General features: G+C 43.5%; 1 protein-coding gene across 10 annotated transcripts in view; it reads left to right on the forward strand.

Annotated features, from left to right (window-relative positions):
• The window catches only part of PPP3CA (protein phosphatase 3 catalytic subunit alpha), a 608,768-nt gene that overhangs the window by 186,304 nt on the left and 403,649 nt on the right, over positions 1–18,815 (forward strand). The window lies entirely within an intron of this gene.

Here is an 18,815-nt window from a genome sequence, read left to right on the forward strand (position 1 = left end):
AAGCACTAGGACTAAAACAATTAATTAGTGGTCCTACACAGGAGAGAGGACACACTATTGATTTGGTCTTTAGCAATCTTCCATCATTGAGCGCTCTGCCCCCTTCCCCGTTAGCATGGTCCGATCACTTTTTAATTACATTAAAAATGAAGCTGCCCCATGGACCGGGCTTTCAACAGCAAGGGAGGGCAAGGAAATGGCATAATCTTAATTCGGAAGGATGGGTCAAACTCTTAATGAATAGTAAAAAAGATTTTGTGAGGGATAACCAGATGGACACCACTCTTTTCAATGATTGGATCACCAGTTGCCTCTATACTCTGCTCCCTTATAAGGATTTTTCTGGGCACAGGAGAGGTGACAAAACCTCGCGGTTTTCCCCTCATTTGACAATTCTGAAGAGGAATTGTAGGCGGCTAGAGAGGAAATGGAGGAAATCCTTTAAACAGGAAGACAGAGAAGAGTACAGACAATCAATTAGGCATTATCATGGAGACATAAGGCTAGCTCAAGCAACCCATTATGGGGACAAGATTAACCAGGCTTCGGGATCCCCGAAAGAGATCTTTCGGGTGTTGAAGGAGATGCTTTACTCTCCTACTTGTCCTGAAGCAACGGTAGCATCAGTGGAACACAGTAATAATTTTGCCACATTCTTCTTACAGAAGATTGAGGAAATCTATAAGAACTTCCCAGGGGAAGATGTGACAATGTCTGATCAGATCAGATCAGTGAGAGTAAGGAGTGCTCTGCCAGTATACAGTGTTTCTCTCCTATTTCGGAAGAAAGCACTGCTTTGCTTCTTAGTCAACTGAAATCGGGTTCTCCTCTAGATCCTGCGCCTCCTCACATACTTACTCTGGGAGGATCTACCACAATATATGTTATAACGGGGCTTTTGAATAGCTCCTTACAAAGTGGCAGTGTCCATAAATCATGGAATCATGCAGTGGTTAAACCCCTGCTAAAAAAAAAAATAACCTAGATGGAGCCGAATTTAAGAACTATAGGCCGATTTCACTTCTTCCAACTATGGCAAAATTAATTGACAAACATGCCAATATGCAAATTTCTAGATTTCTTGAGGATCATAACATCCTGCATCCCACGCAAATGGGCTTTAGACCAGCCCACAGCACTGAATCAGCTATAGCTGTTACAGAAGAAGCTAGAAAACGGATGGATCAGGGTCTGGTAACAGCCGTCATAATGCTGTACTTAAGTGCTGCGTTTGATACGGTTAATCATGGTCTATTGTTCCAAAGAATGGAAAAAGCTGGAATTAAAGGCCAGGCTCTTAAATGGATGAGATCTTTTCTCCTAAATAGATCCTTTCAGGTTTTAGATCGTTCTTTTTTATCAGAACAGTTTAGATTTCATTGTGGGGTACCCCAGGGCTCGTCATTGAGTCTGAATCTTTTTACTATTTATATGGCCTCCCTAGCAGACTCAGTGTAACCTTTTGGTTTTTCCCTGATATCCTATGCCGACGACACGCAGTTGGTTGTCTGTTTTTCTTCGGTCAAGGCTGCAGATAATTCGGCGTTGCCAGCGTGCTTGCAAGCTGTCGCGAGTTAAATGACTGACCACAGACTCCAACTCAACGAAGAAAAGACAGACATAATGTTCCTTGGAAAGCTTTCCGCCCTGGCGAAGAATATTCTGCCGTCTATACAGCTGGAACACTTACCCCCCTCCAAAGGATTACATTAAAGCCTTAGGAATTTGGCTAGATTCTAAATTAACTCTAGAGCACCAAGCCAGGATGCTCTCCGCCTCCTGTTTTGGATTATTGAGGTTTCTTCGAAAGGTTATTGGTTTGCTTCATTCCCTGGCCAAAAGACTTATGGTAGAGGCCCTTATTCTATCTAGGCTGGACTTTGGTAATAGTCTTTTTTTGGGGTCACCGGAGTATGTGATAAAGAAATTACAAACAGTACAAAAAGCGGCTGCTCGGTTACTGTTTAACATGCCTAAGTATACATCGGCCAAGCAAGCTCTGACCACTTTGCACTAGCTTCCTGTAGGGAACAGAATCAAGTTTAAGTCTTTGTGTTTTTTATAGTGCTCTATATAATAGAGGTCCACATCAACTGAAAATGTTAGTCTCATTTTATGCCCCTACGAGAGCTCTAAGATCTTCTTCCAAAGCCTTAGTCGTGCTCCCCAAAGTAAAAAGAAAGTTGGGGTGGTAGATCTTTGAAATATCAGGGAGCCAAACTTTGGAATTCGCTTCCCCTCAACATCCGTGTGATCAGACAGGAGTTGGAATTTCGGAAAGCCATTAAAACATGGCTTTTTTAAATTCTAATTTAGTATTTGTTTCCATCTATTGTTTTTGATGTTCCATTATTTCTCCAGCTTGTTATAATGCCAGGGTCCTTCTTAGCGCTACGAAGCCTCAGGGTAGTATGGCGCTATATAAAACACATTAACATAACATAACATATCTGGAAGCCCCCAGTGATCCATCCAGGAGCACCACGCCTTTGCCACCTTAATGGCTTGTGCTCCTAACAAGGGGGGACGGGACCTGTTTGTTGTCTGTGAGCAGAAGCAGTTAGTCTCCATTCCAAAGAGAAAGTATGTCAAACTGTGCCGAAGCAGGGTGTCATTCTAACTAAACTCAAGTTGCATAAGTTGTCTCCTACAGACATGCAATGTTAATGCCCCGTCTGATGGGGTAGCAGAAGATCCTATGCCTTTTAATTGTTGTCCTTGTCCAACTGATGTTGCAGGACAGTATCTTATAATTACCTGCCGTCCTCTATTCCGTATAGCATCTAGTTACCCAACATTTAAATTGTACAATCCGTGGTCCACGAAGTAAATAGCTAAATAGTTGATATATTGTGACTCAGCATTTGCATAACAGATACCTTCTTCATTGCAACAGTCAACAATAGAACATATGACTGGTCTGACAAGGCTCTACAGAACCAAGTACCCGCATACATTAACCACCTACTTAACTTCCACTAAACGTGAAGAAGACTATGCTCTGTGTCCCTTTCACTTCCCCATACCGACTGCATCAACCAAAGTAGACCCACGTGCCTCTGGGCTATAACCTCTCTTCTGGAATTCCAAATGGCCCTCAAGATCTGGCTGTTCAAATAAGCCTCTGGGACCTGCAAAAGCCTGCATACCCTATCAGGTGAGTAGCCGCGCTGTATAAATCCTGATTGATTGATTGATAAAACATGTACCAGTAACGTGCACCCATAGACCTAGTTCAAAACCATCCCATTTCTACCCAACCAACATCAAAATATCTGTCTCTGCTAGGGAAAATAACGCCCAAGTAGGGCAACAATGCTCTGTGAAGGGTCCTACTGGCAACAAGTGGGCTACATGCACCCTGGGTTTACCTTGATTCAAATGTCACTCTGGCTAATAAGAAAGAACCATTGGGGCTCAGCATTGATCAGAGCCTCGGAGACAAAGGGGCATAAATGCAGCACCCCATTTCACCACAGTGCCTGGTCACACAAGGTAGGTTAGGAAAAGCAAGGCTCATCATTCATAAGCATGATCTCTGGAAGTGGAGAATTACTATTTATTCTTACTTAAGAACCTCTAGAGGTGCTCCTCTATCCACTCTCAGAACCCACGCACAGAATGCACCATGGATTTTCATAGCAAGACCTTCTCTGTTAATGCTCTGTCTGCTTTGGAGAGGGCTTCATCTTCCTTTGTTGATGGCTCAACTGAGGGGGCAGCCTTAAGAGGGCTGTAAACCCTCTTCGGTTGCCCATTTGTCAACCCATTCCCTCACTTCAGATGGGTGCAAAGCACATATTTTTGACACTACATGGACCACCTTTTCATGCCAGCTTGGAGTATAGCATCACTGTTTCTTTAGTTAACCCCTTCTGTGCCGAGGACGTAACTATTACGTCCTCAGCCTGGAGATCGGAGGGAGCGCTAGCGCTCCCTCTGTGGGCTTCCCTCCCACCCCCCCAAGGCAGGGATGGAAGGGGAAGCCCTTCCCCTTTCACCCCGACTCCCCCTGCCCCCCCCCCCCCCCAGTGATGATATCAGCTCGCATTTGCGTGCTGACCTCATCAGAGGCCACTTCCCGAGCTTCCAGCGCCATCGGAAGAGAAATGCAAATCATGTGAAGGGGGACTGAAAGGCTTCAAAGGGAAGGAAAGGAATTTCCTTTCCTTTGAAGTCTCTCAGAGCATTTCAAAAGCCAGGCTGTAAAGAGATCCGGCTTTTGAAATGCCCACTAGACACCAGGGATTTATTTTTCTATGGAAACTGGCATGAGGGAAGCGACCCCTTGGGCAAGAGTCGCTCCCCAGGGGGGCAATATTTTTCAAGGCCGATCTGCCCCCATGGGGGACAGAATCCACTAGGCGCCAGGGATAATGTTTTTTTTTTTTTTTTTTTTTTAGTTGGGGAGCGGCCCCTTAGGCAAGGGTTGCTCCCTAGGGGGGAAATTATATTTAGGCCATTTCTGCCTCCCTTGGGGGCAGATTGGCCTATTTTTAGAAGGCCGATCTGTCCCCGGGGGTGCAGAAACCACTAGACACCAGGGAGTTTTTTTTTTTTAACCCCAAATTCTCGGAAGGTGAGCGACCCCTTAGGCAAGGGTCGCTCCCCTGGAGGGCAAATTTTATTTAGACCATTTCTGCCCCCCTTGGTGGAAGATCGGCCGATTTTTGTTAGGCCATCTGCCCTCAAGGGGGTCAGAAACCACTAGGCACCTGGGATCTTTTTTTTGCGCCAATTTCAAGCAAGGGGAGTGACCCCTTAGTCAAGGGTCGCTTTCCTGGGGGCAAATTGTATTTAGACCATTTCTGCCCCCCTTGGGGGCAGATCAGACTATTTTTGTCAGGCCTATCTGTCCCCAAGGGGGGGCAGAAACCACTTGCACCAGGGATTGGTGTGTGTATGCGTGTGTTTCCTTAGGGGGGCAGCCCCTTTGGTAAGGGTCGCTCCCCATGGGGGCACATTACTGTTGGCCATGGGCCTATTTTTGGAAGGCCATCTGCCCCCAAAGGGGGGCAGAAAGCCCACCAGAGGCCGGGGAAGTTTTTTTTTCAAAAATAAGAGGGTGGGGGTATGGCCATACCCCCACCCCAAATAAATGGGGCCAAAGTTGTTATGCCCACCAGTGGGCAGAAGGGGCAATTACTCCTGATCCACACCCCGGGGGGCAGAAAGTCTACTAGATGCCAGGGAATAAAAAAATAAAAAAATGGGGTGGTGCTTACCAACCAGTATGGGCCTGGTTATGCCCCCACCCCAACTGAAGGGGGTAACAGTCTTTCAGCTCTCCCCCGAACTCTAAAACATCTTATCCTACAGCAAGCAAGAAGACATTTGATTATTTTGGGTTTTAGTTTTACATTTCGGCAATGAGAGTTTGGCTAACTCTCAAAATCATCCCACTTGGAATGGTGAGGGCTGCACCTTATGGACTTTGGGACGCTGCCATGTAGAAAAATCCACAAGACCTAGACACATCTGAAAACTAAACATCTGGGTGATTCCAGGGTCGTGTGTTTCACATGCACCCCACACCATTTTTGTACCCACAATCCCCTGCAAACCTCCAACTTTGCTGGAAATCACAAATTTTTCCCACTTTTTTGTGATGGAACCTTCAGGAATCCACAAAATTCCTACCACCCAGCATTGATTGTCTCATCTATACCGATAAAAAATTCTGCTGCGCATGTCAGCCTAAAAATGTTTTTTTGCATATTGCCCTTTTGGACCCCCTTTGGTTCCCCCTCAATATCGACATGTTTTTGTCTCTTCCCTTTCACAAGCACTTGGCCCACCTACACAAATGAGGTATCATTTTTACCGGGAGACTGAGGGGAACATTAGGTGGTATGAACTTTGTCCCAGTGCGGTGATTTCACACAGAAATGTGGGAAAAATGTGATTTTTGTTGTTGTTGAGGATTCTGGGTAAGAAAACATTGGGGTATCCACGCAAGTCACACCTCACTGGACTCCCTCGGGTGTCTAGTTTTCAGAAATGTCTGGGTTTGGTAGGTTTCCCTAGAAGGCTGCAGAGCCCAGGACCAAAAACGCAGCTGCCCCCTACCCCCGCAAAAACAGGTAGTTTTGTATTTGATAATTTTGATGTGTCCGGATAGTGTTTTGGGGCATTTCCTTTCACGGGCAGTAGGCCCACCCACAAAAGTGAGGTACCATTTTTATCGAGAGACTTGGTGGAACGCTGGGTGGAAGGAAATTTGTGGTTCCTCTCTGATTCCAGAACTTTCTGTCACCGAAATGAGAGGAAATTGTTTTTTTTGTGGCCAACTTTTGAGGTTTGCAAAGCATTCTGGGTAACAGAACCTGGTCATAGCCCTACAAATCCCCCATCTTGGATTCCCATAGGGGAGTAGTTTTCAAAACTGCTCAGGTTTGCTAGGTTTCCCTAGGTGCTGGCTGAGCTAGAGGCCAAAATCCACAGCTAGCCACTTTGCAAAAAACAGCTGTTTTCTTTGTGAAAATGTGATGTCTCTATGTTGTGTTTTGGGGCAGTTCCTGTCACGGGTGCTAGGCCTACCCACGCAAGTGAGGTACCATTTTTATCGGCAGACATGGGGGAACACAGAATAGCAAAACAAGTGTTATTGCCCCTTGTTTTTCGCTACATTTTTTCTTCCAAGTGTAAGACCGTGTGTAAAAAAAAGAAGTCTATATGAGAAATGCCCTGTAATTCACATGCTAGTATGGGCACCCCGTAATTCAGAAATGTGCAGATAACCACTGCTTCTCAACACCTTAATCTTGTGGCCATTTTGGAAATACAAAGGTTTTCTTGATACCTATTTTTCACTTTTTATATTTCAGCAAATGAATTGCTGTATACCCGATATAGAATGAAAACTCATTGCAAGATGCAGCTCATTTATTGGCTCTGGGTACCTAGGGTTCTTGATGAACCTACAAGCCCTATATATCCCCGCAACCGGAAGAGTCCAGCTGACGTAACGGTATATTGCTTTAAAAAATCTGACATCACAGGAAAAAGTTGCTAAGTAAAACGTGGAGAAAAATGGCTGTTTCTTTCACCTCAATTTCAATATTCTTCTATTTCAACTGTTATTTTCTGTAGGAAACACTTGTAGGATCTACACAAATGATCCCTTGCTGAATTCAGAATTTGGTCTACTTTTCAGAAATGTTTAGCTTTCTGGGATCCAGCAATGGTTTCTCACCCATTTCTGTCACTAACTGGAAGGAGGCTAAAAGCACAAAAAATAGTGAAAATGGGGTATGTCCCAGTAAAATGTCAAAATTGTGTTGAAAACTGGGGTTTTCTAATTCAAGTCTGCCTGTTCCTGAAAGCTGGGAAGATGGTGATTTTACCACCACAAACCCTTTGTTGATGCCATTTTCAGGGGAAAAATCCACGAGCCTTCTTCTGCAGCCCTTTTTCCCATATTTTCTTTTTTTTTAAACAAAGTTTTTGCTGTATTTTGGCTAATTTCTTGGTCTCCTTAAGGGGAACCCACAAAGTCTGGGTACCTCTAGAATCCCTAGGATGTTGGAAAAAAATGACGCAAATTTGGCTTGGCTAGCTTATGTGAACAAAAAGTTATGAGGGCCTAAGCGCGAACTGCCCCAAATAGCCAAAAAAGGCTCGGCCAAAGAGGGGAAAAGGCCTGGCAGCGAAGGGGGTTAAGGAGTCTGGCTACCACTGGTCTCTGCCAAGCACCTTAGAGAAGTGGCTTGGAGGGGACACTATAGGTCAGCCCCACCAAGCAGAGCCTTGAAAGCTTCCCTGATGCAACCTGAGGCATAAGCTAATTGTCCAGGAGGAGATCCTTAGAAGGCCCCTCAGTTTTGTCAGGAAGACCAATGATTCTGAGATTTTGTCTTGATATCCTTCTGAAGCCTCAGCTCTGTGTTCCCAAAAGCTTATACTTTCAGTCATGTCGATTTAGCTGACATTTAAGGTCAGTTAATGCAAGCTGCTCTTCAACAAGAGTTACCTCATATCCTTTATCATTTTCGCCAGCCTATGTTGGTCATCTCATTAAAATGGATAAATCAGTAGGAACAGTATCTATTTTAAGTTCCAGAACTTTGTGGCAGTCCTTATTAATGACAAATATAGCACCTAACTTGTCTGGCACTGGATAGCCTCTGGCCTCGCTCTCCACTACTACATTGTAAGCATCAAACCTTAGTGTACTAGGGCGAAGGCTGGTTTTATGACAGATCCACTAAGCAGTACTTTGCCTACATGCGAATGCTATGAGCAAGGTTAAAGGAATGCTTAATAAAGGGCTTGGTTCTCCTTTCTAAGAGGTGAATATACACTTAAGAAACACTATGTCCGAGCCACCACAGACCCATTAATAATAATCCAATTTAACGAGGTTAGCATAGAGGGGCACCATATGGTCCAGTTGTCTGGTATTGATTTTTCGGTGTGTGTAAAACAAGTCGGCTGATGATAATCCTATGCTTCCTATGATCTGTGGGTCAGTAATCCCAGTTCTACAAAAAATTCCAGTACCATTCACACTAGGAGGGGTGTGGCGTAACGACCTGAGCTGCTGCCTTCGGAGCTCGGGGAACCAGGTTTGAATCTTGGCCTCAGCTCAACATCCTGTGATTCTGGGCAAATCACTTAATCTCCCTGTGCCCACAATTCAAAGCCTTGAGACCCTTACCGGTGATTTACCGTTCCAAGCAACCAAAGCAATACACCAACCCATTCTCTGTGGATATAATTTGGCCGCTTTATTAACATGAACACATATGATTGCCCATAATCTTAATAATCATAATTCTGGTGAGGCATCACTTTTACCATATTGCCGCCATAATCACTGCTAACCTAATTACTATTTTATTGTCACATCATCACCATTTGTTGTTGGTCTCATAAATCAAGTCAATCAAAAATCCAATTCAAAGCAAAATCAAACTTCAACAGTTCAGTTCTTAAAATCTGAAAAATGGTAGTGATTGATCGTCATTGGAGTCCTGGCCTCTGCTTGTCATATCTCCTTGACACTTTTTGTCTGTAGGCAATCCCACGGGCTCACTCCATAGTGTTTGTTTTACCAGGTTTCTCTGAGGGGGTAGCCTCTTGTCTTTGGATTAGGCACAACTCGCTACCTTGCGTGTCTCTGTGCCCTGCCATACGACCTGGCGGGTCTGGACTGTGAGTGCCGTGTTCCGCTTACTCCCCTTTGTTGGCCCCTTTACACCCTGCCGTAAGGCATCCCCAGGTGGGTGGCCTTCCATTAGTACACCGCCTTACTAGGTGTGCTTATCGGCCACCTTGGTCAAATCTTCCTTTAATTACTGCCACGCTGTTTGAGAGGCTCACGTCTCTGGGCAGCTCCCCCGCCAAAAATTATTATTTTATTTTATTATTATTATGAGCAACTAGACTGGGCCATTGCTGCAGCAAGGTTTTCCCAAAAAATACCCATTCCTTCTGATGACAGGTGCATTCCGTCTGGTATTTGTGCAGTGTTCCCGATCCTCTGTCTGCCCTTTGAGGTGGACAGCGCAACATAAATGGTGCCTCCCTGGCCCCCTGCAGGTATCCCCCCCTCTTCCCCATTGGTGGGTTTGAACAACTAAAATCCCCCACCCCCTTATTGGCCTTCTGAATGTCCGTAGCGCCTCCCATCCCAACTTGGCGCATGGTGGGGGAGGAGGCGACTGACAGGGCACGAATGTCTCCCACAACCGTTTTTTCAGGTTACTTCCAGGCCCAAGGCAGCTGTTATGGCGCCTGCCTTTTAATGCCCCCTTTGGGGGCGGCCTTTGCTAGACCCATCCAAAGTAAGCAGCCTCAGAGAAGATAGCCCAAGAGGGGCCAGGCATAGATTGCCTAGTCTGCCAAGCAGTACTCCCTGCATCCACCAAGATATCGCCGGTCTGCGAGAGTACAAACAGTCACCCTAAGACCTAGGTACACAAAGGCAAGCCCCAGTCCAGTCTTTGTAAGCACTCAGTCCAAGCCCCTCCCGTTCAGCCAGTGCCCACAAAATCTCCAAGCTTATGCTCCCTAGGTGTTGCAGGCCGTTAAGCCAGGAAGGCCCAAAGGCAAACTGATGAGACCCAGAATGTGCCTCGATCTGAGCGCCGATTATCAGGAGCAGTCTGCTCCAATTTCTTCTCCTTTTCCCACAGACCTGCTGTTTCCACGATGCCAGACCTCTCCTGTCAAATCCACAGAGGCCTATGCAGCTCCACCTGGTATCCCACTGTGCCAGATGCTGAATGCTTCCAGGCAAATAACAACAGACAGGACTTACTCAGGCTGAAAGGGCTGCCCGCACGGGTCATTTGCTGTTGTGGTGAACACTGTTGTATCTTATTTTAAAAAAAGCAACCGTGGAGCACACTGGCTAGACAGGATTACAGTGGGTCCCGATAGTATTTGAGATAGGATTAGAGTTTGCCAGTAGCACAGATTTTACAGGATTGTATCAGTGGCCCAGAAGCTTGCAGAAATCTCTCTGCCCTACCGCCTAGCCATGCTTCAACACATCTGTGTCTGGATCGTGATTGTCTGTGACTTTTTTTAATTTAGTAACCCCCTTATCCACATTTGGTGGAAGCAATTGCATTAGAAAAGGTTGGGGCTTATGGAACAAAGTTAAATCATAATTCTGTACTTTTGAAAAATATACCCAGTTGAATAGCATCATGTTGCAACTATGTTTTTGTGCATGGCAAATTGATCCTCTTTATACAAATTCATGTTTTATTTTTCTTAAACAAGAAATATATTTACATGACCACTTACAGTTGCTCTTTTTTGTGAACAGCGCAGATCACTATGCGATTTTGTGTTTTCAATAGTTTGATACACAGCTTCCCGTAACACCCTCTGCCACCCAGATGACTCCTCTCCTGGTATCTCCTTGCCATACTTTTCTCTCTTCATGCTGAACCCTACACAGCAGCTTCCCTCTGTAGTTTCCACTCTGACAGCTTCTTCTCCCTTCTGTATTATGTCCACCTTACTGTCTCCCCATCAGCCCAGTAGTCTGTTCTTATGTTGTGCCCGTCTAGCTGTTCACGAGGGTCTTCCTCCATGGTGAGTTTACCTGGCTTCAGCAAAGGTAAGAGTGGCAGCAAGGATGTTGTGGCCCACTCTTATCTTTGTTACATAACCTGGTAATTTCCAGTGTTGCTCTAAACCTGATTTTACCTCTCCTTCACTTCCCATTGGTGTACAAATGCTCTCCTGTCTTCATCATGTTGCTCAGTCTTCCATCTTCACCACCCTCCATGTTTGTCCCTTCTTCTGATTTATCATGGTGGTTGGTCCAGTGTGCTCATCTCACTTGACCCTGACTGCTTCCTTTCGACACAACCCCCTTTATGATGCTCTGTCCATTGTCATTACTACCTGACCCGCTCTCTTGTCTCCTCCAGCCTCTTTACGTGTCCCCTTTTTCCTTAAGCAGTCTGTTTTGTCACACCTCAGCAACAATAATTATTGTTGCTCCCCCTTCCCTCACTAGTGCTGTCCCTCTACCAGTTTGTGTTGCTTATCCCTGCTCATCTCCCATCCCTGTCTGTTACGCCCACTAGGCCATGTCATGGTGCCCTGCCTTCTACCACTTTGCCATCCTTCATGGCTTCTGCCCACTATTTAGATACTTTGTAGGAATTGCCATGAAAGCGCCTTAATGACAATATACATCAGAGCAGTACTCTCTTTCCTAAATAATTTTTCATCCAGTTCTGCGCCTGGTTCTGCTTAACCCTTTGGCTGCTAAGCCTTTTTCTCCTCCTGTGCTAATCCTTTCTTTGGCAATTTGGGGTAGTTTGTGATTAGGCTTCCTTAAGGTTTTGTCCACATAGGCTATTCACGCCACATTGGCATCCTTTTTTCCCACTAAACAAATACAAGAGCAACCCACAATGTCCACGTGAACCTGGGTATAATTATCACAAAAAACATATCCACGTGAAACTCATTTTAATCAATTTAAATATTATAGCAGAAAAATCTTGCTACTGGTTAACTCATACAAAAAATTCTTAAATAAACATGAAAATCATCTGTCTAAAATCTTTAAACCAAATTCCACTGAATCCAGTACCAACACATATGTGCAAAATGTTTTTTTAATGCTTTGGAAGCTGCATCAGCATATAATGGTGAATCATTTTTATATTCATACTTTCGGAAAATAAACAACGAGTGATAGTTGAAACAAGTGATCCCCAAGTGAGAAAACAAACCCCACACCATAAAGCAATAAAGAAATCTCTTATAGTTCTGTGATCTTTGGTATATCTCACAAAGACAACCTTTTATTAAGTTATGAAGTATGCTTGTCAATACACTGATTTGATAATTCAAAATATAATCGAAGAGGTCCTGTCTGACTAACGTGTCGATAGCGTTTCGACCCTTATGCTGGATTCTAGGGTCAGGACAAAAAATGACCTGGCGAATGATGAAAGGTTGGAATTATTAAAGCCTCAGCTGGATGACGAATATTGGTATCACTGTCTGACCCACAATGGTGCTTTTGTCTCCTTAATATAAACACTGGGTAGACTGGTAGCACCTTCCCACAGTGGGGAATGAAAGTGATCCTCTGGGGGATAAAAGTGGGATTCCCCTTCCCCTGACCCCTCCTTCCCCCCTCAATGGGCGGGTGAGTGTGAGAATAGTTATGTCAGTGATCCTTTTTTCTAGCAGCGCACGCTATATTTGTGTGGGATGGTTTACTGGTTTGAAATTTCTATTATTGTATCAGACTGAATCTTTGCTAACCTGCTACATGGCAGCAGCTTCTGCTGCCCGCACAGAATTTAATTTGCTGGGTGGATTGTCTTGAGTAATGTATCTGACTTTTGAATAACAGTATTTTTGTTGTTTTGCACAAAGGGTGTATAGCAATAATTGGACAACACACATGAGCGCCTAAAGGTTTTTAACATCCATTCATGTGGTGGTATGCGAAAACTGAGTCCCACAAGTGGTTTGCTTCTAGTCGGGCACTTCAGAAAGGGATCCTTTGGGTTATCACAAGCCCTCATTTACCCCTCTTTTCTGACTCACAAAAGTGCGTATACAAATATATATTCTCCACAACATTTTACAGATTGTTTGGGTTTAGGGTTTTTGTGGAATCGGTAAATTTTCACATCCTTCCGAGTAGGTGTGTGGGCGTCGTCTAGGACAGCTGACGAATTATGCACACTGTTTTCTTTTATTTTAGCTGGTTTATTTAATATGTTTTTGCGCGATTACCAGGATTTTTCACTAGAGATTAGAGTGGGGAGAGGCTGCAGTCCCATGAGTGGACAGTGGTTAGCCCTTTCCAGCCCCGACTCCACAGGGGAGAATGTTGAACGAGGCACATTCTCCCATCTGTTCAGGAGTTTACATTCCGAATTTTTTTCATGCTCCCAAAAGTAGTAAAATGCATTTTTATTCAACACTTGTTTATGGCAGGATTATATAATAGATGCCGTATGAAAATAATTAGATTAATTATAATAATATTCTAATGAAATCTAAATTCTTAACCTCCTGACTCGCCTGGTGTGCCCCAGTTATCGCACCTCCCCCGGCCCCTTTGACAGGATGATGGGAGAGCTGCTCCTGATCCTTTTAAGTTATCTGAAATTTTTACTGTTAAGCTGACGCATATTCTCAAATTTCAGACTCCAGATTTGTAATTGGCAGGTCTCTCTGGGATTTTACAGACCATCAATCATAAAATGAATTAGACTAAGCGGAATTATATTTTCATTTTCATTTTTTTTTGGTGACATTTGCAGAAGCGAGCCAAGTGACAAAGCTGTATTAATGCACGGGAGCCTGCAATCCCTTTATAAAAACTGGCTTCTGATTTCATTTTTGAGTCACCTATAATAAAGAAATGAGTACCAATAAGCTAAAAGTTGAGTTTATATGTGGCAATGCTAGAACCAGCAACTAAGGTGAAAGGCAGGCCACCCAGCGTAATTACAGATGCAGTTTAAACAATAAAAACAGGAAATGGCTTTTCCTTCTTCTGATACTTTTTTTTTTTTTTAAACAATAAAAACCTGATCTACAGAAAAAGAAGTTTATTTCACAAGGTCTATTGTTTCCATGCTGCAGGTCACTGCAGGAAACGTAGAATCTGTGTGCTGCTACAAATCTGAGCTACAGCATGTTTTTAACCTAAATTACATTGATTCTAACATCTTTTTGCAAGTGTTAAGAACTCTTTTTTTAGTGTGATTGATTTTGCAGCACAAATCCTGCTTTTATTCTTAATTGATGCAACAAACATGACAGAGCATGTGTATGGGAAGGGTAATGGTGAGACCATGTATCATATGGAATAAATTACGCTATGACATGCATTAAAAAGAGATTGGAATCACTTGTGTGTTACGTGACCTTATAAAAAGTTGTGGCCTTCGCCCTTATTACACTATCGGATCACAGAACTCAGTGACTTGCAATATCCTTATAATGTACTGCATGGAATACTTGTAAATGACAACAGATTTTCACAAGTAAGTCTACACATACTTTTTTGCTTGTGCTAAAATACTTTTCACAAATACTTCATATGAGTACAATTTCCTGGTCTACTTCTATAAATTCTTGTGAGTTCATGAAATATGTTAATCTGCCGTAATGCAAAGAGATATAGAATTGGTGCACTTTTGTGACTTTTTTATAAGAATTGGGCCCTTATTTAGGTCTGGCGTTAAACAATACCTTTTTGTTTTTGTTAAAATTCTGCCTCTCTCTCTATCTATCCATCCATCTATCTGTTGTCTGGCTTCACTGTAAGTGATGGCAATCTGCTCATTCACAAGAAGCGTATCTGCACACAAACTAATTTTGTTCCGTGCCAGAAACTATTGTATTATTGTGTGCTTTTTGAGACCAAACACTAATTTTTCTTTTTGCCAATGTTTTTACAATGGTGAGGGCTAAGCAGCTCCCACAACAATAAAGTTATACAAAAGCTGTGTCAAAACAAGACACGCATTGACAGAATCAAAAGACTGGCCGCCAATGTTGGACCTGTTGGCTTTGCCAATGCTTGTTTATTTTCATGTTTCCCTGTAATCTTGTTGACTCTGGTCACACTGATGTTCCATTATGAATTTTCTTTGGAAATGTAGCATGTATCAATTCATTTTATTAAATGATGCTTCAAAGAAAGAGTACCTAAAATGTCACAGTAGTTTAGCAAAATACTTTTTTCCTAGTGCCTTTTTTTGTGAGTATTTTATTTTGAAAGCAAAGAATCATCAAAATTGCTTTCAAGCTTCAGCACATATTTGCATTTCATCAGAGAGTCAGAGAGCCTTCTGGGAGCATTATATAAAGCCTCATATTGTTAAACTTTGGAACTGTGTACACTTTTTTCTTTTCTTGAACCACAGTAAGTAGTGCAGTCCGAACTTACAACATTTTAGTGTGCTCAGCCTAATAATAAAGGCTTTGCATTAATGAACCTTAAATACATGTTCAAACAGCAGAAACATATGGACACAAATATTACCTCAACTGCAGAGAATCCCCTTCCTTGCTTCATAATGTGGTACTGTAAACTGGCAGCCAAAGGGTTTGTGCTGTAGGGGGTTGGGCCTGCTTGTCCCAAACACAAAGTAAATATGAAATCTTGTCCTTTACCTCAAACAATATGTCCTGGGTGTTGGGCTATAGCAATCCCACACCCCTGGAGTGTCTATATCCTCTCTTTGCCCTCTCCTAAAAATGTGGGAGCTGCTAAGTAGATAACATTTACTTCCATGCCTGTGACCTGCAAACTTAATATACTCCCACTACGTTTGTGGGTAGAAGACTTATGTACAGCATGTTTGGATGTGTCATAATGCTTTTTTAAATTGCTGATGGGTGGGTCATCTCGGAGGGACGGGGGCGTGCTACACAGAGGATGCAAACGCCTCCCACAAGCAATGCAACAAGTATTTGCAATACAATGGGTCTCATTTGCTCAAGTTCAAGCTATTAGCGTTGTAAGTTCCTAACTGGACCTTTCTTGCCGCTTAAATTGAAAATGATAAGTAAAACAGTTGACATAAGCGAGCCGATTCAAAGCGCCATGGCTGCCATTTCCATGAGCGTGAATGAGAGACACAAAAAGAAATGTTAGATCGAAGTCCAACGTATCGGCAGTCACACAATTATCCATGTAACAAGGGCAGTCTGCAAGGCGGTAAAAAAACCTCCCCAAGGAGGGACAAACACAAAGCATTTACCAATGATGATAAAGGGTTTTTGAAAGGCGAACTAACGAACTGGTGAAAGTGATGGGAGTGCGGTGGGTGTGGTTAAAAGCCCACACTACTTACAACAGGTCAAAGCGCTTGCTCGCTCGACCTAAAAAGTGCAAAAAGAGGTCGGCGCAGGCCATGTCATAGCGCTTTATTTTTTTTAAACTGGAGGGTGGAAGCAACGATGGGGGCAAGCAACACCATGTGGGACTTAAGGGTGTGAAGGGGAAGAAACACAGCACAGGCAAGCAACAGTGCTGGGTGGGAGGAGGCAAGCAACAACATGAAGGGGCGCAAGCAACAAAAATAGCAAGAAAGAAATTAATCTGAACTTGTTTAAAGTAACCTGGGTCTCATGCAAAGCAGCCTGCAAATACATACACTCTTGTGGAGTGCTGCACGTATAAGAAGAAAATAGCTCTGAAAGTGGTAGTAGTGGAAGGACACTGGGCAAAGGAGCAGTACTTGGTCATGCTCCAAGGTAGGGACAAACACACAGAGGGAGCAAACACTGCATACTCAGACCAAAGATGAACAAAAAAAACAGAGTGATGATGAAGCCCAAATTAATGGGCGGGCTGTAAGCCCCCGTAAGTAAACGAAATGCCTCAAGCTACAGTGTTTGTGTCTTCTGCATCTGAATGTTCACAATCTGTTTGCCTTGGCGCCATCACCCTTACTTTTGGTTCAGTGTATTGTCTGTTAGAAAAGATTAAAATAAATTCTAGTTGTCACGTCAAGAATTTAAAAATTCTTTTAAGGACACAGAGGCGAGGATTATGCTTCTCTTTCTAAGCTTTTAATTTTTATCAGCCAATTAGAAAACAAAACATCACATCCTGTGACACAGTATCACATGACCACCATAGAGTCTAGCCCTATTTAAAACCTTTAGGGGTACAACTCTTCTTCTTTCTTTGTGAGAGTCCAATAACAGTAAAAGTCTCAAGAACAATCCCCAACAGGAGAAAGAAACTGCAAACCACACAGGACCAATGTTCCACTGAAAGTCCAATCGACGACGGGAACAACCAAACAGCTCCAAGGCAGAGCTCTCCGAAGACAGGAAAACATCAACTTCAAAAGAACCTGGAGTCACTTGTCTTCATAACCTAGAAGCAAACAAATGAATCGAGCCATGAACACTGGACTATACCCATTGACCTTACACATCATTTCAAAAGGGACAGGTAAGAAAAAGAAACACAGCATAAAAATAAGACATATCAATAACATGTGTGACATAATTATATAAAACACTTTTCCAAGGGAGGGATAATCCTCCCCTCCGTGTCCTTAATAGAATTGAGAAAAATTTGACCCGACAGCTAGAATTTTTTTTTATTCTATGTCAGGACCGGAGGCTCCGATTATGCTAGTTTAAAGCTGATCTAGAACAATTGTTGCTATGTCTAGAATAGGCTTGTAGTAAAAAGCTTTAAAGGTAGACTCAGAAGGCCAGTCAGCCGCGCTCAAAATGTCCTCTAGGCGAGATCCTAAAAAAAAAAAGCCTTAAAAGCCTCTCGCAGAGTGGGCCCCAAACCAAGCGATATCAATGCCCACCTCACTCATAAGCCACCGCATCCATCTAGCCAGAGTGGCCGAAGATACTGGGCGGAAAGGCTTTAACAGAGATATTAATAATTGACCACCCATAGCAGAGCGAAATTCAGCTGTACTTACTTCATACGCCTTTAAACATTGCACAACTCACAACTTAGAATTATCCGGGAAACTAGGATAAAAAACAGACGTAGTATTACATTTGGTGCGATGAGAAATATTGAAGGAGACTCCCTCAGGAGAAAAGACTCTGCCTGACAGGTCTAAAGCCCTTACGTCAGAAACTCGTTTGCATGACACCAAACAGAACAACCTAGTAAGCTTAGCAGATAGCTGCTTCCTGGACAGGTACTTGTTGGCAGGCCAAGAGTCTAAAAAACGTAATACAATTTTAACATCCCAAAGGGTAGAATAACGTGGTTGAGGAGGATTAGAAAAACAAATCCCTCGAAGTTTACACACAATCGGAAGCTCACAAATAGGCTTCCCTTCTACAGAAAAATGACCTGCTGAGATGGCCGATCCGTAATTGTTAGCAGATCAGTAGGCCATACCCGAAGCAGCCAAATGAGACAAAACATTGAGTATCAAGGAAAAGTCGTCTGAGAATGGATCAACACATCGTTCACTGCACTAAGAACGCCAGCACTTCCAAGTGGATGCGTAACGCTTGTGAGTGCTAGGAGCAGAGGATCTTGCGATGAAGTCATTAGATTCACACGACAGGCCTGGGAGAGACAATCATTCCCCGAAATTCTCCATGCCATCTGAGTCAGGGAGTGCGATTGTACTAGAGGATGGGGAAGACCCAACGGGTCTAGTAATAAGTTCCAACGATGCAGAAGAATAACTGGAAAGGAGCAGGCCATCTTCAGAACTACAGGGAACCAAGCTTGAGCTCTTCAGAGGGGAGTCACAAGCACCAGTTCTGCTCTCTGATGACAAACCTGAGTCAGAACTCTGGATATCATCATGAATGGAGGAAAAGCGTATCCCAGAAACTGGGAAAATATCTGCAGA

This window comes from Pleurodeles waltl, chromosome 1_1 (assembly GCF_031143425.1).
Source record: "Pleurodeles waltl isolate 20211129_DDA chromosome 1_1, aPleWal1.hap1.20221129, whole genome shotgun sequence".
NCBI lineage: Eukaryota > Metazoa > Chordata > Amphibia > Caudata > Salamandridae > Pleurodeles > Pleurodeles waltl.